The sequence below is a fragment of the Ornithodoros turicata genome, chromosome 2, assembly GCF_037126465.1.
Source record: "Ornithodoros turicata isolate Travis chromosome 2, ASM3712646v1, whole genome shotgun sequence".
In the NCBI taxonomy this organism is placed as follows: Eukaryota; Metazoa; Arthropoda; class Arachnida; order Ixodida; family Argasidae; genus Ornithodoros; species Ornithodoros turicata.
In genome coordinates, this window is record NC_088202.1 from 18,774,220 (window position 1) to 18,798,092 (window position 23,873).

The window sequence follows — 23,873 nt, forward strand, 5'->3', positions numbered from 1 at the left end:
TCATACAGTATATTGTTTTTAAGTCTCATACTACGTGCTTCGCTCCGGAGTCCGACGGATTGTGGTTCTAAAAAATATGTTATATACACCACTCATTATTTCCTTATTTCAGATGCCACAGGCTTCGCGGAAGGGAATATGTGATGGTTATGGCTACTGTGTAGATCATTTATAGGTGATGGCTCAAAATATCACGTCTCCTATCAGCCAGTAAATAAAGGATAACCACTTGATTCATGAGTTTGTGTTTCTGCGAAAACTGACTGTTGATACAGCCCTCTACAATCACTTTTCTCTATGGGGTGTAATATTTGGTCCTCAGTTAGAATCATCGGATCGCATTTTATTTTATGTGTAAGCGGAGTAAGTGCTAGACGTTTATCAGTCCTCGGTGTGATGACTAAGCATCGCCAACGTTATTTGTAGATGATGAATGGGGAGTTACATTGCCAGGAGCGATACCCTTCAATCATTGCTGGTGGTGATGTAGGGAATAAAATAACGAGCCCCTTCACAATAAGGATCGAAGGCCTATGGTGTCCAAAAATGTCAAAAGAGCTTTCAGGACCGAGCATTTGTGGGTTGGATTTGACTAAGGGTCAAGCAATTTTGAGAGACGGGGGCGAGAGTCCAGCTGATCAAGGGAACCGGGGAGATTAAGAGACCCGGCTCGTCTACTAGAGGATAAAAATGGGCTCGAAGGACTTAAGGGGACTCTCTCTGACGGACTGACTCCCTAAGAGCTCTGACTGACTAAGAATCAATATATCAGGGTCTCATGGCATGTCAAGGTGGGAAAAATAGGCGAAGGGGACGTATACATGGCTACACGTATGGACAGATGAGGACAACCATGACGATGATGTGGGGCAGTTGTCTACCAACAAGGCTGATTCCTGTGTGACTTCTCAAAGTTATCCTCACCATCTGAATGCATCTTCGCCGCCTGCATGGAAAATGTGGAGAAAGAAATAATTAGACGAAAGCAGCAATTAACTTTCATTGAATTTGAAATTTGATAATGATAAGTATGCGGTATGCGGTAATGAAATAATGGTTCCTGGCTCTGCTCAACCTGAAAGTTGAATATCCTCCTCTTCCTGTCCAGCCCTTGACCAGGGAATAGTCTCAAGAAGTTTGGCCGTAATTGAAATGCTTCATCTCCCAGAAACACCCATGGGGACGTGCAACTACAGGTTTTCCCGTCCACTTTAGTGCAGGTGCCATCTGAATTAGACCAGGTGCTACCTGAAATAATCCAGGTGCGATTCAGTTTATTCCGGGTGGCGTCTGAAATAATCCAGGTGCTATTCAATTTAATCCGGGTGTCATATGAATTAATCCACGGTGTTCTTAAGCACTATAATAGTGTATTCATACGAGGGACATACCGATGGAATATTCTACAGACATGTAGTGAAGTTCTGAAGACTGAAGTGAAGACTGGAGTTCTGCTGCGTCTTATGTTGAGCATTCGCACGACGCCAAGATAGCAGGAGTTGGCGAGCAGAAGTATAGCAGACGACACCGTTGGCCCTGTCGTCTGCTACGGAATATCTTGTGACTCGATAAGACGCAGAATGTGCGTCATGTCTTTCAGGGAGTCACAAGATATTCCGTAGCAAATGACAGGACAAATGCTACCGTCTGCTATGTGAGTCATGCATTTTCGTGCTCGTCTAACCACGCGGAATATCCTGAAGCTCAGTCAGGAGATATTCTGTAGCAGACGACAGCACCAGTGGTGTCGTTTACCATACTCCCGGTTCACCTCCCAATGTGTCGGCATCGTGGAACTGCTCAGCATAAGACGCGGCAGAAGTTCAGTCCCATCAGCAGTGTTTTTTTTTTACTTTTCCTTTCTCTAGAGTATTCTGCGCCAGATGTCTCTCGTGTGAATACACGGCTATAGGGCTTAAAAACACCATTGATTAATTCAGATGACTCCCGGATTAAACTGAATAGCACCTGGATTATTTCAGATGGCACCCGGATTAAACTGAATGGCGCCTGGATTATTTCAGATGGCACTGGACTAAAATGTCTGGCACACAGACATTTACGATTTATTGACATCAGAATTATGCATACCTTGTAGTTATGGTACGAGTACATGCTGCCAGAATTTTGTGGAGCACGGATTCGGACATGTTTCCCTTCGACAGCTCCCAACCAATTGGGGAACTGCCAGTTTCGCTGAAAGCTTCGTTGTTTTCTGCCAGTCTGCAATGCCAGGTCTCTAAAAAGAAGTTACAGTTACGGATTTGGTTGTAGTGTGTTAAACGGTCTGTGCTTTCTGTAGTGCTGTCAGTTACATCAATTAAAGGTAGGCCAAGATGCAGCCTGGTTAGGAAAGGTGTTACATGCAAGGTACAGACGAGATAAAAGATGTTCAGCTGCACTGTAGTGTTCAGAGAAATACGTATTGCAAGTTGCACAGAAAAATAATACAGAGCAACCATCACACCTTCGTCTATAATAACTGCAATCTCGTCCACAACGACCTGCACGTTTTTCGGATGGACTCCCGTGCTGTGGAGGTGCCCGCTCTGAAAGCAATGGCAATATCCTGAGCGAGGTCACCAGACGACAGGTACCTGCAAAAATCATGTAGCACTAGCCGTTCGAAGCGCAGCCCTGAATTGGCCACCATTATACAAATACGAATTCAATTACACTGGTGCAATTAACTACAATTACAATTAAATACAGGGTGGGTGCGGATAAAGTAGTCCCACATTTTTGCACGTATGGCGTTCCCTGCTTACCGCATGAACTTCCGGTGGCACGGGATGACGCATTTATCCTGTGTGTAGCAGTGTATCACCATTGCCAATTTTATGTCGCTGGGAGCTGTGAGTCCCTCAAGTCACTATAGTGGCTTTTTTTTCACAGCTTCCGCCACAATTTTTGTTCTGGAAATAAAATCACATTGCATTACATTACATTACATCCTGTACAAACGCACAAAAAAATCGTAGTAACCCAACTCCACGTAACAAAAAAGTTATCCACGCAAACGTTGCTCTCCGTGCATCCCGATTTGCCTATGCAGAAATCAATATGGCTGTCACTGCACAGTTGGGTCTAGCTACCGCTAGGCGTACCAGATCTCGTTTTGTTTCTGTGTAGGTGGCAACCCCAGCGGTAGGACGATGCAACTGTGCTAGACTGCAATGTCCCATTGGAAAGACACACGAAGTTCACGTTGACAACGATTTTATTGCGCACTGTTTGGTTACCAAGATTTTTTTTGTCGATTTACACCGCATAAATACACCGTCCTGCGCTGCCGGAAGTTCGTACGGTATGCAGGGAACGCGCTATGTGCGAAAATGTGGGGCTACTTTGTCTGCACCCACGCTGTACAATTACATTGTCCTGAAATGCTCGTATTTGCTTGACTAACAATTGTTACAGTTTGCCTGAGACCACAAGTAGAATGCGAAACGGTGCACGGGTCACTGGAACTGTGAAATTTGCTAAACATTTGTACCTCAGTGTCATGGCCAATCGCTGGGCAGGGCAAAGTGTCTCCCTGCACATATGCTCCCATTGCACGTCAGCTCTGATTAGGCTAACAAGGAAATCGAACCAAGGTATATCTAAACTGGTAGCATAAACAAGCGAAAATACCAAATCAGACGCCTTGGCAAGAGGCGCGAGCGATCCTGGGTGTTAGCAGTAGAGGTACGGTCGTAAACACAAAAACTTTACAACATGGGCGTGGCTCGTGTGTGTGCTAATAGGTTATTCATAATTTCAATGTAGAAAAAACTTTGTTGCCCCGCTCGTGCAAATACAGGGTGTCCCAGAAAACGTGTCATTGATTATAATAAAAAAACTACACGACCTATAGTCATGCGGTCGATGGCATTTGTTCTTACTGGGTTTTTGCCACCTCCTCATGTGAATGTCATGTAACGTAAGTTTAATTATGTAAATTTTTGCTAGCTTAAGTCGGAAATTTGCCTAGTAAAAGTCACTTTTTTACCCCATCAATGTGAGGGGCGTGTCTAATTTACTCAAATTAATGATAATTGACAGGGATATTCAAGAGCTATCCCATCGGAAAAAATAGCCGAACATCAGGCTCTATGGAGGTCGCACAGAATAGCGCACGATGAATTTTTCAGCGCAATCTTTGTCAGTCGACGAAAGGAGGTTGGAAACCCAGCCCATCCCGGCATCGCAGAAAGAGATAACGCAGGCATGGCTTATCACGTCCGACTTTCGCTGGGATAATGCTTTCCCTCTCCCAATTTTAGGAACTGTTACTTTTTCTACTATCACTCTGTGGGCTGGCTTCGGAACCTCCTTTCGTCGGACTGCGAGCGATTGCGCTCAAAAAGGCATCGCGCGTTATGGTCCGATGCTCTGAAAAGCGTGATATTCGGCTATTTTTTCAGATGGGATAGCTCGTGAATATCACTGTCAATTATCATGATTTTGAGTAAATTAGACACGCTCTTCACATTGGTGGGGTAAAAAAGTGACCTTCCCTTGGCAAATTTCCGAGTTGAGTTCGCAAATATTTACATAATTAAACTTGGGATACATGGCATTAACTTTACAAGGTGGCAAAAACCTAATATGAACAAATGGCGTTCACCGCATGATTCTAGGTGGCGTAGTTTTTTTATTATAATTCAATGACACGTTTTCTGGGACACCCTGTATACGAAATCATCTACCACCCGAGTACATTTCCGTGTCCTGCTCCTTTTGCGCATGTGTCACAGTAGGCGTCTTTATCCGTGCATCTATCTCTGTATCCGTGCATTGTGTCCGTGCATTGTAATACTGAGTTGGTACACTTTTTGAGTTAAACAGGAAACGACGTTCACATCTCGGAGCTGTAGACCAAGAACCACTTGTGTGAACAGATAAACACAATGCATCCCCTGTTGCTGGCCCCACGAAAAAAAAATTTCGTCATGGGACGAGCGGCCATGATAGCGTGAGCGTTAGCAGGAATCAGCTGTGCACCAACGATGCCATGTTTCTTTGCAATTTACCTATAATATAGCCACTCACTGAATAAACGCAAACGTCTAATCACTAGGTGTACGTGTAGCTCTAGGAGAGAAATGGAACTTAGGTGAATCTTCCTAGTTTCTGTGTGGTCATCACGATGCCCTTCAGTCTGGAATTGTATAAATCTGTGATAACTCTATGTATTTCGAATTGATATGTTTAATTAAACCTAATCTGAATTATTTTTCTGCATTCTCGTGTGGTGTTGTTGCTTGGGTGAGGGAAAGGGTATACAAGGCAGACAAAGTGCGCGAATGTAAACGTGCCATGGCTAATTATGCACTACTAATTATTCATGGTGCTGACGTCATCCCTGACGTCATTTATTTACAATCGTAGTAGTCCGCTCAACGGATGGATGGCGCTGACCGTCTCTATCATGGCGTCATTATGAAGACACAGGGGCCTATGGGAGTTGCGCTACCTGTTTAGATATACCTTGGTCGAACTGCTGGGGTGCCATCCTGTAGTACTTTGTGAAGTACTCCATGTGACCTTGTCGCATCAGCTCCATCCGCAAATCATTCAGGGACGCTCAGATGGTGAGATAGTCAGTACCATCCACAACTTGAATCCGCTTACCGAAGTATAGGACTCGCTCTCATTATGCCTTTTCCTCCAGGAATGCCCCACCCACCAAGTTCGTTCCTTTTTTCCTTGCGCTGCTCTTTCAGCAACATCACTTTCTTCTTGAGCAGCAAAGGTTTCGTGTGATGGCTGATATGATACATTGTAACACGGGTGAAAATCACAGGAATAAAGGGCTGACACGAACGATCTGGAGCAAGCGTGAGCGGCTACACAACAGACAGGGTTCCCAACACAAGCCCCCGCAGTGCAACTACTAACTGCAGCCAAGCGCGATAAATGGTGCGACACGGGTTCAGTTTTGGGATGGGTTTCATGGAAGGGCCACGAAACAGTGAAAAAAGTTTTTTCGAGTAATGAATTCTATTCTGTGGGCCCATATTGTTTCGTGAAATGAAAGGCAACCAAGCATTCGAGTCGCCTGATCGGGTCACACTGTTTCAACGACACGACGGTCTACAGCGACACGTCGTGAGGGTGTATCTCATGTGTCTCCGGGTGGGACATGCGACACGTCGCAACGCGCATGTGGTACTACTCATCGCATGTCGTGTCACGTGCTTTGTCGTACATGTGTCTCGCCCTTAAAGGTTGCAGGGGGTTCGACGGGTGGCGCTCCGACAGCGTGAGTCCTTTGAACGGAGTTGGTGTTTTGGAGAGGTCGTCGCCTCAGGGAGGGCAAGTCTGGTTTTGCCAGCGGGAACATCAAGCCCAAGAGATGGATTGGTTATTTGCCACCACCCTCCAGGTGGCGACGGCGTGTTGTTAAAGGTGAGGAGCCCGCGAAGGTTGGCCTTAAAGACGGGGAGCACGAACCGAGCCTTCGCGAGAACGGAAGCGAAAGGCTGCATGGCCAGGTAAATGGCGGGAACCCGAGGTCTCCCATCACCGACGTCTCGGTGCCGACCTGCGGAAGACATTGCATCTGCGAGGGAGAGGGAAGCGAACACGGTAAGAGGGTAGCGCCATACCGTGGGTGCAGTGTCTGAATAGGAAGTCCCCAAAAGGGACATAGCCGAAAACTGTGGAACAGAAATCACACTAATAAACCACTAAATCAAAAGCACTATGCTTAGCGATGGATAGTCGCGGCTTCGTGCACTGCCTGCGGGGACGCAAGTTGTAGCGGGTGGACGCAGGTTCGGGAACGGGATCCGGGTGCAGGTCCTGGGGGAAGGTAGGTTGCAGACCGGGCTTCTCTCCGTAAGACTTTAGGTCCGAGATGTGTACTGGCCCAGTTTCTTCGCCCGTGCCGCAGCGACGAAGCCTGTAAGTGAGGCCGGAGGAGCAGGCACTTACCTCGAGGGCGCCATCCCACCTATTTGCGAGTGTAGCTGCAAAGGCTCGTGCCGCATCACTAAGCGGGTAAGTCCGTCGAACAACCAGGTCACCAACGCTGTAGGTGAGGTTCCGACGTCCACGGTTGTACTGGCTAGCCTAGTCCAACCTTGCGGCGTCCAGATTCTCCCGAGCCGTCCGAGATGCATCCCAATCACGGTGGTGCTGACTAGTAAAAGAAGAAAAAAAAACATCATTTTCAGGTTTCGATTAACACGTTCGGTAATGTTAGCCTGAGGGTGATATGTGGAAGTCTTCTTATATTGAATACCTAAGATAGCGCAAGAATATGAAAACACCTTACTTGTAAACTGTATTGCATCGGCTGTGATCAGCTGTGTGGGAAACCCTAACCGGCAAAAGGTGTCGTGTAGTCTTTCCCACACCCGCTGGGAAGTCAGCGTCCTGAGATGAAACAGCTCAACCCATTTCGTGAAATGATCAGTAACCACAAACAAATGCTAGTTACCTCTAGGACTAAGGGGAAATGGTCCCCTTATATCACAAGCAACTATCTGCCAGGGTCTATTGCTCTGAACAGACTGTAAGCGCCCAGGGGGTAAACCACCACGAGGTTCTGCTCTCTGACATATGGGACAAGTATGAACAGGCTTTATTTCATCGTGCCTCATTCCTGGCAATGTCGCAACACGACACAACTTTTTGGAAGTTTTCCTGCCGCTGCTGTGACCTGCCAAGGCCAAGTCATGAAAGTAACGCATGAAAGGGTTACGCAACTTCCGTGGCACCACAGCTCTGAACGGGATGAGCCGTCGTCCTCATACGTCTGGGGTTTGCATTTGGACAGGATGCCATTCTCACCCAGCAGGTATGAGTTGTGCCGTATGTCAGTCGTTTCGGTGTCCACTGAGTCCTGCTCAGCTATCCATTGCAACACCCGCTGACAAAGGCCGACACCCGCTGAGCGTCTAGGAGCTGCTCTCTGCTCAAGAGACAAAGATGCGCCTCGAGCTACATGTGCGGCTGCCAGAAGTTGGGAAGGCGCCTCAGTGCCTTCCTCTTCCCCCTCCGGTAGAGGCTCGCGGGATAGCGCGTCTGCTACCACGTTCGTTGAGCCTCGCCTGTGCTCCACGTTGAAGGGGTAGCCTTGTAGTGTCAGGGCCCACTTGGCAAGACGCCCAGACGGATTATGGAGCCGCTGCAGCCAAAGAAGTGCCTGATGGTCAGTCTGGACAGTGAAGGTACTGCCATCCAGGTAGAGGCTAAACTTCCGGAAAGCGAAGATGATCGCCAAGCACACTATTTCCGTGACGGAGTAGTTTCGCTCTGCAGGATTCAGTGTGCGACTTGCAAAAGCCTCTGGACAAAGACTAGCATCCTGCTCCTGCAAGAGACCTGCGCCAACACCATAATCACTTGCATCTGTTTGCACAACGAATGGTTTGTTGAGATCGGGCAGATAAAGCCTAGCCGTATATGTAGTAATGACTGGACACAGACTGTCGGCAACTCACAACTTCGTCTAAACAGGATTTAATTAGCAATTAGAGCTAATTGGGAGCCCCACATTAACGAGCATCCTCCAGGGTGTCACCACACTAATTAGGGAGCATCTATCTCGTGTCCAGACCAAGCTGTGAGTTGGCGGCAACCTGTGTCCATAAAAAAGAAAAAATAGATAGAAACAGACTGGAGAGAAACAATTTATTCGATAATCAACAACGCTGTGACGAAGAAACCGCTCCGAAACTTACGAGCCCGCCATGTTGGTAGTTGGCGACGGGCAGTTGCAGAGATCGACGACAGGTGGCGACTTAGTTGCAAGGCATCACACCAGATGGCGCCACCATCATAGCTCTATGCGAGAAAGACAGAGAACAACAAGATACTAGCGGCAGGTAAAAATGGCAGCACTGCTAAACAAGTCTAGGCATGCGAGAGAAAAATCTAGCCGCTACTGCTAAACAGCACGGAGGAAACGGTACACATCGGGGAAAAGGCTTACGGGGGCGATCGGTTAGGCCTAACCACAGCGTCACAACACTATGCAGCTAACACAATGCGGGAACCACTGGGCACACATTGCTAAACATGCGTCAACACGAACAAAAGGCTTGCTCACCGCTAAACAAGTCTAAACATGCGAGAAAAGGCTTTACACAAGCGCGGTCAGACATCGTCAAATCACTCGTTGGTCACCGTCAAACAAGTCAAAACACAGGGGCACGGCAAACATGCGAGAGAAGGAGCGCGGTAAAACAACGTGGCAAATCACTCACCTTTTCCCCCGCAGCGACAGGTGTGACTGCTCCATCTGAGAGGCAGGCAGAAACTGAGTGGTCGCGGGGACTGCGGGGCAACCGAGCGCACGTCTGCTCTCCGCGACAGCCAGCGAACAACTGACTGGGGCGACGCGCCGCAGCAGCTACGCATGCGCGCATGCTCTAGCGCCCTCCGCGCCGCCCGCTCGCCCGACCGCGCGCTGTTTCGGTTTTGGCTCCTTGCTCCTCCCGCTGCGCGCGAGCGCTCCTAGCGGCGACGGCTGGCTTCTCAGTTTCGGTTTCGCTCTACTTTCTTTCCGCACACGTTTATCTGTATGAAGGCAGTGCGCACCACGCTTGCGTCATCATTCTGACCGATACGTGGAAAACGCCATGTGTGGTTTATTCTCCTGCTTTTCTTGTCGGCGAGGAAAAACAAAAACGAAGAACTTCGCGAATTTATTCGCGGTATCGTGGAGGAAGCCTTTCAAGTCCACCGCCTGGAATGGTTGCAAGCACGTCAAGAAATGTGTCAGGACAAGATGAAGACGCTTGACCGCATCTTAGCGGCGGACAGACTGACGAAAGTCCAGAGAAGTTCAACTTTAGCCTGGATAATCTGTATTGGGAACACAGTTCCGATGTAGAGGACGACGACGTGTAAATCAAAGTGATGAATTCCTCTTCGAGTCTCAGTCTCTTCTTTTTCTTCGCACAACCTGCACGCCCTTCATGTGCGGCAAATCTACTTTCGTTGCGAACGTGCTGAGGAACCTGAACGGCGTGGTGGACAAGCCTCCGTCACAAATATTCTACGTACAGAAATATGCTTCGCCGTGCATGCAGGACGAATTTGGGGACTCCGTAAAATTTAGCAAGGAGCTACCGTGAGAGTGGCACACGTCGCGGTACGCTGATCATCGTCGACGATCACATGACCAACGCCGGTTCCTTGAAGGAAGTAACCGACCTTTTCATTCGAGGTTCTCACCACGCCAACGCGTCGATCTTCTTACTCGTTCAAAACATCTTTTTCGACAGTAGCCATTTTAGGATTATATCCTACAACGCCAGTTACGTCGTCCTGTGGCACACCGTGCGCAGCGTGCACCAGATGGAACATTTCGGCCAACAGCTATTTGGCAGAAAAAGATTGGAGTATTTTCTGGATGCATAAACAAGCGATGTCGTCGCTCGACGCTTATTTACTCGTGCATCTTCACAACTATATGCACGAGGACCACAGGTTGTGTAGCAATATTTTTCCGGGAGAACGTCAGTATATCTACGCTCTGAAATGAACCTCCACCCTCACCTCACTTTACTCAAAGTACTCTCCACCCTACTCCCTCCGCACCGTCGCGACATCTTGAGACGTTCTTCTTCGTCCGACATGAAACACCTCTCCGAAATTTGCCTCAATGTATTGAACGGAAAGGTGGCTCTAGCTCGAGACACGTTCACGTGTTTGAAGAAGCACAAACGCTTCTTACGACGGCTCACCTACAAAAATATTCACAAGAATCCGCAATGTTTGAAGCGCTATCTGTCTCAACAGCGAGGACAGGGTGTTCTTTCGTTGGTGGTTCCTCTCCTACTTTCCGCCGTGTTGAACTTTTTCGCCAATGGCCAAGAGAATTGAAGTGACCACCTCCTCCATCGGAAACATTCTTTCCTCGAAGGAGAGTGAGGACGTCAAAGGGAAACTCATACTGCAAGCACTGTATCCCAAGCAGTACAGATTTGACCCCTACGACAATACAAAACAAGGCGTTCAACGCTACAAAGGACTTCGACTATTCGCTCCTCTCTCCAGAAGAGGACGAAGAGGAAGCGGAAAGTGTCGTCTCGGAATTAAAGAAGGTTCCTTCCTGGGATCGCGAGGGTTGTGTCTCCGTGTCGGGCAAGCCCATCAGGCACTCCTCCGTTTACGAACTCGTCAATTATTTGTTGCAACATAAAACGGAAAAGAAACCTTCCTGGTTCTCCAAGGTCTCGAAACTATTGCGCGTGATATCCCTGCCCAAATCTCGTGAGTCTCAACAGCAGCAGCAGCAGGCCTTCATTGCATGGACGACTTATAGATGGATATGAGAAACCAACGGGTGGTTTGGGGTGTGTGAACCGCTATAGAAAAGCGCATCACTTAGCAAAAAGAAGGCTCTTGCCATTCTCAGAAAGCTGGAGGCCTACAGGTTACACCATCCGATCAGAAGAAAGTTTAATAGGAGACGCATCATCGCGCTCAAGATCAGCGACGTGTGGCAAATGGACCTCGCCGACTTTTCAAAATACAAGAGATTCGACGGTGGCTACCGCTACATTCTCGTGGCAATCGATTCCCTCTCCCGCTTTCTGCGCACCCTGCCGCTAAAGACGAAGCGCCCCGCCAAAATGAAAAGGGCCATGATAAGACTTTTTCGGGGAGGTAATGCACCTACACGCATCTTTTGCGACAGAGGAGGGGAATTCTACAACATGACCGTCAAGGAGTATCTGTCACGAAAGAAGGTCCACATGTATTCCACCTTCTCTCCATTAATCAAAGCATCGCAAGGAGAACGCGTGATACGCACTTTAAGCAACAGAATATTCTGCTATTTTAGAATAACCGGAAAATACGACTTCGTTTCCGTGGTTCCCAAGATCGTGCGCGACTACAATACCACCAAACACAGGACTTTGGGCATCAGCCCGCCCGAAGTCACACCCAAAAACGAATTGGAGCTGTTCAATAAGATAAATGGGAAGCCCGTCGTACCCTCCATGAAAAAGAAGCTCAATGTGGGGGACAAAGTGAGGGTCCTACTACACAGAAAAGGATTTCATAAGAGCTCGGAGGGGAGTTGGTCGCCTCAGATTTCCACTGTCTCCCGCCTGAGAGACACCTCCCCTCCCGTCGTGCACCTGGAAGATTACAGGGGTAAGGAAGTGGACGGATCTTTCTACCCGGAGGAGGTACTCGTAACCCGAGATGCCAATCAGCCTTAGCCAGCAACGAAAGTGCTGAGACAGAAGCAAGTGAACGGTCAGAGCTTCTCCTTGGTTCGCTGGTTCGGTTACGACAAAGAACACGACAGGTGGGTTCCGAGCAGACTTGTGCCCGTTACAAAAAAAAAGTAACTAGATACCGTTACCCGTTACTTTAGAAAAAAGTAACTAAATACGTTATTCGTTACCAACATAGAAAAGTAACGAGTTCTCGTTACTCACAGGTAACGAGTTACTTTTACGTTACCGCCGCATAGCTAAAGGACCGAACAAACATGCCGTCACTTGTCTCCAACTCTGTATTAATGAGGAATTGCACTTCAGAAGAAGCTGATCGCCACACGTGTCAACGTGATTGGTCAGGGTGTAGGAAGAAATGGTCCCGGAAAAAATGGTCCCGGAAGATATGGTCCCGGCTGCGAGGGGGGAAAATGGTCCCGTTGACTTTTTTTCTTTTTTTAGGATGCAGCTTGACTGTGAACGTACGTCATTTATGCAATTTGTAATTTTCGGTTTTCAAAAAGTGTCCAGTTGGGGTGTTTTGTGTATGATAATTCGGAACACAGTGAAACGTGTGCACATAATTTTTCGCCATTATTACAGTAAAATTGTAAGCAAACACATGGCCGCTTTTTGCGCATGCCGGTAAAAGGACCATTGATAATTAATAAGAGCCTGATAACCATCATTAAATATCCTGACTTTTCAGGCATCTTTTGCGTTGGTCATTCACTCCATGCACAAAACGCACCGTTCCAGCTGACACGCATATCTCTGTGTGTATGCTTTTGTTGCCGCGTAAAGTCGTAGCAGTCAGCTACCCATTTCTTATAGGTTCGAAGCACTCCCGTCTTAGTTATGTGAACGCGACGTGAAAATGTAGGTTACAGTATTCTGGTACGCGCACCCAACAGCATTACAGCCACTCAGCCCCGCGCAGAGAGAAAAAAAATAATAAAAGATGTCACAAAGAACGTCGACCGCTGAATTGGAAAATCCAGAAGCAAGGCGCGAGGACCGCATAGCAGGCGAAGTTTTTGGCCCTGAGTTTGAATGTAGGATACCACACATCGCTTCATACTAATAACGTATACTAAATAATTAAGAATAATAAATAATAGCGAATATAAATAATAATAAATAGATATAAGTAATTAATAACTTAACGAATATATACGCGTAAAATCAATCATTTCCAATGGTACGTAGTAGGTGAGGCAGGGAAACAAACAGGACGACGAATACAGCCTCAACAACGCCCGAAGCAATTATTTCATTGAACTCCTTTCGTATGGTACACGCAGAGCTTTACTGTTGAGCGCGCAAAATGTTTTGTTGTCATTAACTAACACGAACAAAACTAATCAAATTTTATCCCGCTATTTAACTTGCCTTAAACATATCCCCCCCCCCCCGCTATTTAAGGGCCGACTCCTCATTAGAACCTCTTTCCACTGCCATGCGGCAAACACAAAAAAGCAAAACACGGGACCATTTTTTCCGCCCCCGCCGGCCGGGACCATTTCTTCCGGGACCATTTTTTCCGGGACCATTTCTTCCGGAACCCGATTGGTCACCGTTCGTTTTGTCATGTTCCCCCTCTGTGTCGCGTCTTGGTTACATAGTCTGGGTTATTGTAATAAACCTTTTGCTGAGTCTGAGAATTTGTCGTCCGTCCTTCGTGTTTCGTGTCTCTCGGCCCCTTACCATGATTCTATATCAGTTTGCCTGGACCTTCTGCCTTTTTTCCGAAGTGCGAGTGATCGGAGATTATGAAAACACAAGAAAAGACACCGGTTTTCGTGCCACCGGTCACCAACACTTCCCAAAAACAGACGAGGGGTTATGTAATAATTTAGGGCGCTCAGAAGCTTAGCAAAGACAAGATAAGGCTAGAAGTCGAAACGCGTTTTTTGTAGCCATAGCACAATTGGTGCCCGTTCTTGGCAAGGAGTGATGGTCGGAGATTACGGAAACAAGAGAAAAGGCAACAACACATCCAGCGAGGGACTGCAAATACTATGAGTCACACATGGTTGAGGGTCACGCAGGTCAGATCTGCACGCAGTGCGCCACACGGAGTGCTCAAATGTGCTCCCCCGCGCTAAACAAAAGGAACGAGTAACGTCGGTAACGAGTTACCAATTTTTCTAACTGATTCCTTTACTATTACCATATTTTAAAAAGTAACTGAATCGTTACTTCGTTACCAAAAAAAGTAACCGTTACCAAGTAATGAGTTACTTGTAACGAGTTAGGCACAACTCTGGTTCCGAGCAGCGACGTGGTCAAGATTGGGAAATGACGTCAGACATCTACGTCCACCTGCTCTCGAACGCCAGCATGGATAAGTTTCCCTCGAATAAACTCAACGCCTTCACTGTAGCTTTCGATAGTCCGCTTCACCTCTCAAATCGCTATAAAGTCGGTCTGATGGATCTCAGCATAAGCAACATTTTTTTAAATATCAGGTACGAAAGGCAAGATGCGAAAATCGAGGTTACTTTCGAGGATACGGTCGAAGCCGGGAGAACTTTTTGTGTCACCTCGGATCTCGAGAGGGATTTGGGAAAAGCCCTTTCGGAATTCAACGTTTCTTTCGCGTACAATAAATCGTGATACAACTTCGTCTTACCCGTGGACGTGAAAGCAGTGGAATTGGACCCTCGGCTCACACAGGCGCTTGACGCCTCGCTAGCGTCCCGCGAAGCAGGTCGTGCGGTGAAGCCTCCCAAATTGAGCGAACGCGAAGCCACCTCCATCTTATTGGAGCACGCCGCACCCGTCGCTTTCGGCGACGTCACTTTGAATTCGGAAACCACGTCCCCACGTAACACACTCAACAAGTATTTCCAGACGCACAAGCTGGACGCCTCACTAGAATTCGCGGATAATGTCTACTCCCTGAAAACGCCGAAAGGGTTGCATGTACCGGAACCCTTTGTCAAGCTGCTACATCTCACATCCTTCGACGGACAGGCGTCTCTCTCCACGTAGCGCGCCAATTTTCTTTCACGATCAAGACGAAAATTCCTCGATCATTCCAAGTACATCTGCCTCCCGGCTATTATGCGACGCCGCAAGCACTTCTCGATGCGATTAACCAGCGCGTAGGCGAACACATGCGTTTTGAGCTTCTACGGAACAGAACAGAAATGTAAAAATTCGGCTTTCCGAGGGCACCTCCACCTTAAGACTTTCTGAGTACCTGGCCGTGCTTTTGGGCTTCGAATCGCGTACCGTGTTCACAGGGGAGGAGGATGTCACGAGGTCGTCGAGGTACTCCTGGAACCCCCGTTTCATAACACAATCGTCTACACGGATATCGTGGAACCCACGTACGTGGGAAGCTGGAAAAAAACGATATTGAAAATGCTACCCTGTTATTACGAGAAAGACAAGCACGTCGTCACCTACACGTTAGACAACATCCAGTATTTTAACCTGTCTCAATTCAAAATTCCCTCAGTGACGATTGTTCTCGTGGACGAAACGGCAAGACGTTTGCCGTTGCGGTCCAAAGGTAGAACCAATCTAACGTTGCATTTCAAATATGTATCGTAATTCCCCCAAAATCATTCCCGTGTATACGGGACCTGTTCTCCAACGAGGGGACGGTGTGTTGAGCAACATATCCAAGTTTATCGTTCCCATCTGGCGGCAAATAAAACCGATCGCCAAGAAAACGTTGAAGGGTTTGGCGCGGAATTTGGCCGACGGCGAAGGAATATCGCGCGCAGTAAAAGAGACGGCCATAGCAACAGGGAGAGACGTGCTGGATTCCATGGAGGGCTCTGGAAACAACAACAATGCTAATGTTGCTATGTTTAGTTTATACATACTGCATCTGTTGCATGTACTCTATGTATGTATTAGAGCAATATGTAGCAATGCTATGTTTTACGCAAGCCCGGCTATTTAATCATCAATACAGAAGAGCGAAGAAAGCGCGGCCAGCACTGGGTGCTCTACCTGAAAAACTACGACGGGTCTACCATGTTTTTCGACAGCTACGTACTTCCCCCCATCGAAGCAAACTTTCGAAGGACTTTACCTGCAGTGGACGAGTATAACGACCAGTGTATTCAATCGCCTTTTTAGCCTTACTACGGGTTTTTTTGTATCTACGTAGCCACGCGCATGTCGAAACGCTACAAATTGAAAAATTGTGTATCCGTGTTTTCCTATAACCTCCTCGAGAATGACGAAACAATAAAACGTCTCCTTGTGAGCGAACTCGTTTCGTAAAATAGTCTATTCATTTTTTCATGACAAGACGCTTGCGAGACGATCTTCCAACGTGCTGACCCGGCGCTCGTCGTCGCCGGTCACCGTGACGTCGAGGTATGTGTGGAGAAGCCAGTAGCGACGGACGATAGGTCGGTTGAAACCCGCGTTGATGAGACATTGGTCGACTGTCTCTCCTCGTCTATACTTTTCCAACAGCTCAAGCTTGTAATCTACGAAACGCTTCATTTTCTTTGCAATCTTCCCACTGACGGTGAACAGACGTAATGGTATCGTCTTGAGAATCGAGCCAAAGTCTCCCTCGCAGCTATCGCCATGAATATAATCGCGTAATCGCAGCAAGTCCCGATACATTCGCGTTTGCACAAAGGTTGCAAACCGCTGCTCGGGCCTCATGACTGAGAGGGAAGGAGAGTATATATATACACAACCTTTTTTATTGATCGTGACAGGTTATACATGAATCAGGCTCCAGCTTTGGTTTCGTAGCCGGGAAGACAGCCCAAATACGGACGAAGGCTCGAGTCTAACCAATGGCTGGGGTTTCTCGACCAGAGTCCACTGCAACGACAGGTGGTCAGTTGATCGCCGATCCGCAAACAGAAGGTCTTCGGAGGAGGTTTGAAGGTTAGGACCAGGGGTAGATCTCCCGCCAGTAGCCATTCGTAATCTACATGGAAGGAACGTGAGAAACACGTTTTTTTTTTAAATCTCAAACACACGTACAATCTTCTTCAGTCACAGAGTGACACTGATGGTCCATCTTCTCCATCTTCCTTCAATAGTCGAAGTCCTTCGCAACGTATGTCAAACGGTACCGTCCGACAGCCGAGAAACGGGCGAATGAAGCGGTCCGTCCAATGCCTTTGCTCTGAAAAAACAAAAATGTGATCGATTATAGGACGCATTAAAAATAACGAGGAAGCATACCTTTGGACCACAATCCACCGCCATTGGTGCAGAAGAAGCGGGCGCTGCCAATCTTCCGGAATATGTGAGGCGGGAAAAAACCGACTTCACGCGCAGCAAAAGTGTTGTACACTGGAAACGAAACTCTTCAAACATTTCGATGATGACGTCATAGGTATTACTTACGAGCATCTACCAAGCTGAGCATGATGGTAGGAGAATGACGATCAAACGTTCGCTTCGACATTTATAGTAAAGCTTCTCCTCTCCCTCTCTATGACGTCATTGAACGTGTTTAAACATGTTAAGACGTGTTTGAACAAGTTTGGACGTGTTCAGACACGAGCGGCGAACCGTCGAAGTCGCCCCTGGACACACTAGTTCCTCTCTCTCTCCCTCTCTATGACGTCATTGAACATGTTTGAACATGATGTGACGTGTGTAGACACGAACCCCGCAATACGAAAAACGTCATGCAGTACGAATTAGACTGGTGGTTACTGTGTCGCGTCCAGTGTAGGAGGTTCCTGGGTTCGAATCCCACACTGGGTCTTCTCGTCGTCATATACAAGTCGTCCCAGAGTGTTAGTTAGACATTAGTGTAATGTTTTATTCAAGGTCGATGGTATCATTGTCATATGCGACATCGCAAAGAAAAAAGGCACGGAAGGCGGGGCGGTCAAAGTACAGACGACACCAGGAGAGCGGTGTAGCGACTATAAAAGGTGCGCTGGTTGTAAGACGATTGATCGAAAGCCCACGAGGGGCATCCATCCACAACGTGAGTCATTTCGTGGACCAAAATGTAAGTTGACCGAGGTTGCTGTGAGAGTCTATTCTATGTATGACATTGTTTTTCAGGAACCAATAGCCGCTGTCTCCGCATGATACTGAACACACACAGGGACTCATCCAATCCTCTCTCATCATCATCAATCTCAAGCGTTCCTCAACTGAAGGGAAAAGTGAGCATTGTTTCATGAGGGGAAATCTCGTACTGATTTTGTTCGACCGCAGTGCCACGCTGTCTCATATGTCAGTACGACCCCATCGATACCATGCTCATGGCAGAAGCTAGAATAGAGAATCTCGGTAACAGCCCAGGTCGTCCTTTCAGATGACAACGACGACGACAGAGTCAGTAGTCCGCCATTGGTAATACCTGAAACGGACGACGACGACGAACTCCTAGATGGGCACGACAATGCAGACGAATCGCTCATAGTGGGAAGGGGATCAGTCGTATGCAAATTTCATTCCTCTGTCTGGTAGGGTTACAGATGAATCACCAGATGCAAGCCCAGAATTTCAAAACGAAGTTGAGACTGTCCAGGGTCGTAGAATCGTTGAATTACGAGAACACATCGTAGAGAATCATCCCTCCGTCACGGAGAGACGATTCCTTCCTTATTTTGTCACAGATGAGGCATTTGACGGAAGGGCTACTAGGTACACGCTTCTCTGTTCCCCACACGACGACAACGTCGACGATTTGCGACTTTATCTACCGAGCATAGCTCCAGTAATCACGCGCGTCCTCGAAGCTTATCCCATGCCTTTCAAATTTTGTCTGTGCTCGAAGGCGCTCATGGTTAAGGACGGAGCCGACGGGTTGACATCTCATCTCCTTCACGTGAACCTTCACATGAGAGTGGTTCATAACCGTCAAGAAATCGAAGGCGCGATAAATGCTGCCATCGCAGAGTCCTCGCAACACGAAGAAAACTATGCGAGAGAAGGGTCTGGTTTCACCTCGAACGACGTCCAATGTGTCGACTTAAAAGTAACGCGCGTAAAACCGAATCGGATTGGGTGCACGGTCGAGCATCCAGAAATGTTGAAAAGAAAAACAAGGACTCTCACAAATGTCAAACTCCCACCGAATCACGAAAACGAGTGTTTCAAGTATAGCGTGCTGGTACTCTTGCATCCGTCGAGGAACAAACTAAACGATTATGCCAGATACCGCAAATACATGAATCCTTCAAATCCGAAGACACGCGTAACGTACTAGACGCGCTGCTTCCCAGTCACTTACGAAGACATTACCCTGTGGGAGAGAAAAAACAAAATCTCAGTGTACATCTACGTGTTCGACGAGCAGACGAGTTCGATATCTACCGGATGGGTTCCCTGCACGCTCCATAAAGATCAAGTCTATCTGCTCGAGGTTCGGCAGCATTTCTATGGCATTAAAAAATTTAGCACTTTCATGGAATGAAGTGACTATTTTTATTGCGAGAAATGCACGTCCGGTTACGGGACGAGAGAGGCATTGCAGCAACACGAATGCCTGTGTCGAGACGTAAACGAAGTGATTCTCGAAATGCCAAAAGCGGGGGAGAGTGTCTCCTTCAACAAGATACAGTACATGCATCCCTATCCCTATTTCGCGGTGTTGGACACGGAGAGCGTCTTGGAAAAGGACGCACTCGTTAAGGACGCCGTGAGTGTGCACAGGATGAGCTCGTACTGCATCGTTGTAGTGAGAAGTTGGGACGGAAAAATACTAGGCCTAGATGGCTATTTGGGACCCAACGCGGCAGAGAAATGCTTGCTCTCGCTCAAGCGATTTATCGATCAAATCGAAAGGTTGAACCGTTGTCTCTCACCGTTGGTCATTAGTATGGAAGACCACTTGCGACACGCGAGCGCTACACACTGCGAATTTTGTGGAATCGAATTTAACCGACATACGCGAAAGGTGTCTTATCACGACCACACCAGCTTCGTAGAGCCCGGTTCTTCGAATTTTGTCGCGACGCTGTGTGATACGTGTAACCTTACATGTCGGAACACCAAAGAACTCGTCGTGTGCGTGCACAAGCTACAGTACGATCTGAGCATGCACGTTCTAAATCTGGGCGAACCGTGGATCTTAGCTTCGAGCTCGGAAAAGATAAGAGAGTTCAACATTGGCGATCTCCATTTCCGCGATACCACGCAGTTTTTCAACCTGTCCTTGTCGAACCTGGTGGAAACCCTCCTCGCCAGCGGTGGCGAGAGCGCGTTTCATTGTACCCGTCAAATGTATGGTGACCGTTTCCCGCGCCTCCTCAGGAAGGGCATTTCCCCGTACACCTTCGTCGACAGTTTCGAAGCGTACAATTTGCCCACACTACAGCCAAAGGAAGCTTTCAAAAGTGACCTGAATGACCAAGAGATCACGGACGAGGACTATCAGTACGCCCTCGAGATTTTCGAATTGTTCGAATGTAAGAACCTCGGCGGTTACACGCGTCTCTACGTCACGCTCGACGCTTGTCAGCTCTGCGACGTCGCACTGTATTTCAGGAATATAGCGCTAGAGACGGATGGGATGGATATCTTACGTACCATGTCCCTCGCCAGTTACGCGTGGAGCAGCGCTCTGAAGCTCACCAATGTCAAACTCGAGCTCATGAGCGATCGCGAGATGTACAAAACGATCGAGAAGGGAATCAGGGGAGGCATTTGTAACAGCTCCCACAGATACTGTCGGGCTAATCACGAGGGGTGTGACGATTACGATCCCCAGCAAGAGAAGACTTTTATCCAGTACCTCGACGTCAACAGTTTGTACCCGTACACGATGACTTTCCATCTCCCGACAGGTGGTTTTGAGTTGGTCGATCCTTCAAGGTGGAGCGAGATCGATTTTCTCAACATTCCTCACGATTCGGAAGTGGGTTACGTCTCCGTGGTAGACTTGTCGTATCCCGAAGAATTGCACGCTCTCACCAGGGATTTTCCCCTAGCACCCGAACACAGTTGCTTGGACGAGAACGAACTCTCCCCCTACCAACAGCACTTGAAGCATGCGTTGGCGCTAAACACCCCTCCCACAAAGAAACTCTTGCTGAAGTGCTACGACAAAGAACGTTATGTCGTTCATTATGCATTGCTCGCTGTGTACGTGACTTGGGCATGGAAATAAAACGTGTTCACAACATCATCTCGTTACGCCAACACAACTTTTTGCGAACCTTCGTGCAGAGAAACGTCGCGTTGAGGAATGCCGCGACCACGAAATTTGAGCGACTTCTGTACAAAACCATGTCGAACAGTACGTTCGGTAAGTCGATACAAAATGTGAGACGCATGAAAAGGTACGCTATAGCCTACGACAAAGAAAGCGCGCTCTGAAAAGCTAGCTCCGTCGACAGTCAGCATTTTCACATTCTGAGTGATGAGTGCATCTTGTACGAGATGAAACAACGCCGCATCAAATGCACGCACCCCCTTTACGTGGGCTTTGCCATTCTAGAGATATCCAAAGTCCGAATGTACAGCTTCACCTACGAGTCGCTCTTTTTTCGCTTGACGTCTCCAGTGCAATTGATCTATAGCGACACGGACAGCATAATTTTTTCTCTCACGTGTGAAAGCCTGGAAGAGCAGCTGATGAAGATTGAGAGTGAGTTAGATCTGTCTCCCTATCCGCCGGACCACCCGCTTTTCAACGATAAGCACGCGAATCAGATGGGGTACTTCAAAGACGAGACGGGAGGTGGTGTTATTCAGGAAGTAGTAGCCATCCGAGCGAAAATGTACAGCATTCTTGGCTGGTGTGTCCCAGCTTGGCTGGGATATACAAACAGATCACAAGAGCGAAAGGAGTTAAGAAAGACGTGGTGAGCAAACATTTATTGCACGAAGTGTACAGAGATTCTCTGTTCGATGAAAAGATAGTCTCTCCGAAGCAGTGCACCATCCAGAGTATAAAGCAAACCATGCACACCATTTCGAGACTCAAGAAGAGCTTGGTGTCCTACGACGACAAGCGCTATTTCGTGGATGCCTTCCCTTACGGAAGCTGCTAATATGGTAAGCTTTCCTAGTGTTTTGATGCGTATAGGATTACGATAGTGATCTCTCTCTTTGTGTAGCATCGGAAAACCCCGAAGGGAGCCCGAGAGCGTCGTCGTCAGGCATCGAGTGACTGTGGAACAAAGAGCAAGTCCTTCGTGCGCGCATATAATCGAGAATAAAAGTTCTAGTCGAGATATGCTTCGCTCTCGCTTTCTCTAGCAGACAGGAGAAGCGCGGGTCGTCGTGGCAGTGTGGTAGCGGAATGTGTGTACGAAAAGAATGACTGTTCCGTCATCGTGCTGGTGCAGTGACCCGCGCAATGACAACGCTGCGATGAAGATTCCCTGTTCTTTTCTGGCATGTCTGATCATCTCGTAATGCTCCGTTCGTGAGATCAGACAAGTCAGGGAGGGTGCAAGCATCTATCGACCAACTCTTTTGTATGTATTCAATAAACATGTTTCAGTGAAAGAAAACACAGAGTCTCGTCAAAGTTAATCGGACTGTTTAATGCGTTGTAGGTCGGTAACCAAGCGGTATTTCAATAAATCAGTGACAAAGTTCACGATGTAGAATGCTTGCAAATGTCACTGCTTCCGCAGGGCGTGCTTAAAGGGACCGAAAAGTGAAAAATAACCCCCATATTTTTGCCCACTGTCGTGCACAACATCGTTGTTTGACAAGACACAGAAAACATTACTTCTCAATTCGGCATATATTTTACGTATAAATATTTTGAAGATTGCCGGAACATGGATGGTGCTGCCAGCGAACGGCGAAAAAGAGCAACTTGGGTTTCGGGTCCATGGCTCCCAGGGATTGGTCAACCCTTACCACGTGAGAGTTAATTTTGTAGAGAACAAAGTTGACGCACATTATCTTACAGCTAAACGCCATTTTAAAAATCACGCTCACTTCCATAGCTTTTACGTTAATAAAGCATTCAGCTACTTCGCCCCTACGAGCTACGATCCGCCGCGCCATCTGCAAGGCCATCTGTGTTATCGCGTTTATTGTTTACGTCGTGGGTGGTCACGTTGGTCGCGCGAAGCAGAAACTAGAAAGTATAAGTGAATGACATGTTCGTGGCTGTTGTGTCAATTATTCGAGAGACCTACATATACCTGGTGTAGTTTCACAACGTGTTCACAACACAACGTCTTAGGTACGTACAAGCGTCACACATGTATAGATTATAATATAGCGATGACGTATTCCATTTCACATGTGTTATCCTACTTGTCCCGTACTCAACATTGTCAACATCAACAAATTTAATTTTAGGGGCCTTCCAGTGTTGAAGTGGCACAAGACTGCTTTGTGTGTGTGTGATCCAGGCACTCAAGTTGACATGACAGAAATAGCTGAAAGCAGGTATGCAAAGTCCACAGATGGAAGCACTAGATTTATTACGTGTTGCAGACTTTGTGACTTTTTTTTGAGTCCTTGGACAGGTGCAGAACATTAGTATGACGTCAACAACAGGAGAACAAACCGATGAGTACTACTAGCTTGTTTGAAGGGTACATGAATACTTCCTGTTGAGGTGTAGTTATGACTTTATGACTAAGGAACGCTAATTAATTTTCTAGAGATGCATCCTCTACACTTGAATGCCCAATGAAACAGCGAACGTTCATTGTGTTTGAAGCCCCACTACTGGAATTGTTCAATGTGTGTCAGAGCTGTAGTGAGCCATGCAAGGTTACCACATCATATTGGTCCTAAATTTGCAGAGTTCCCCTATAT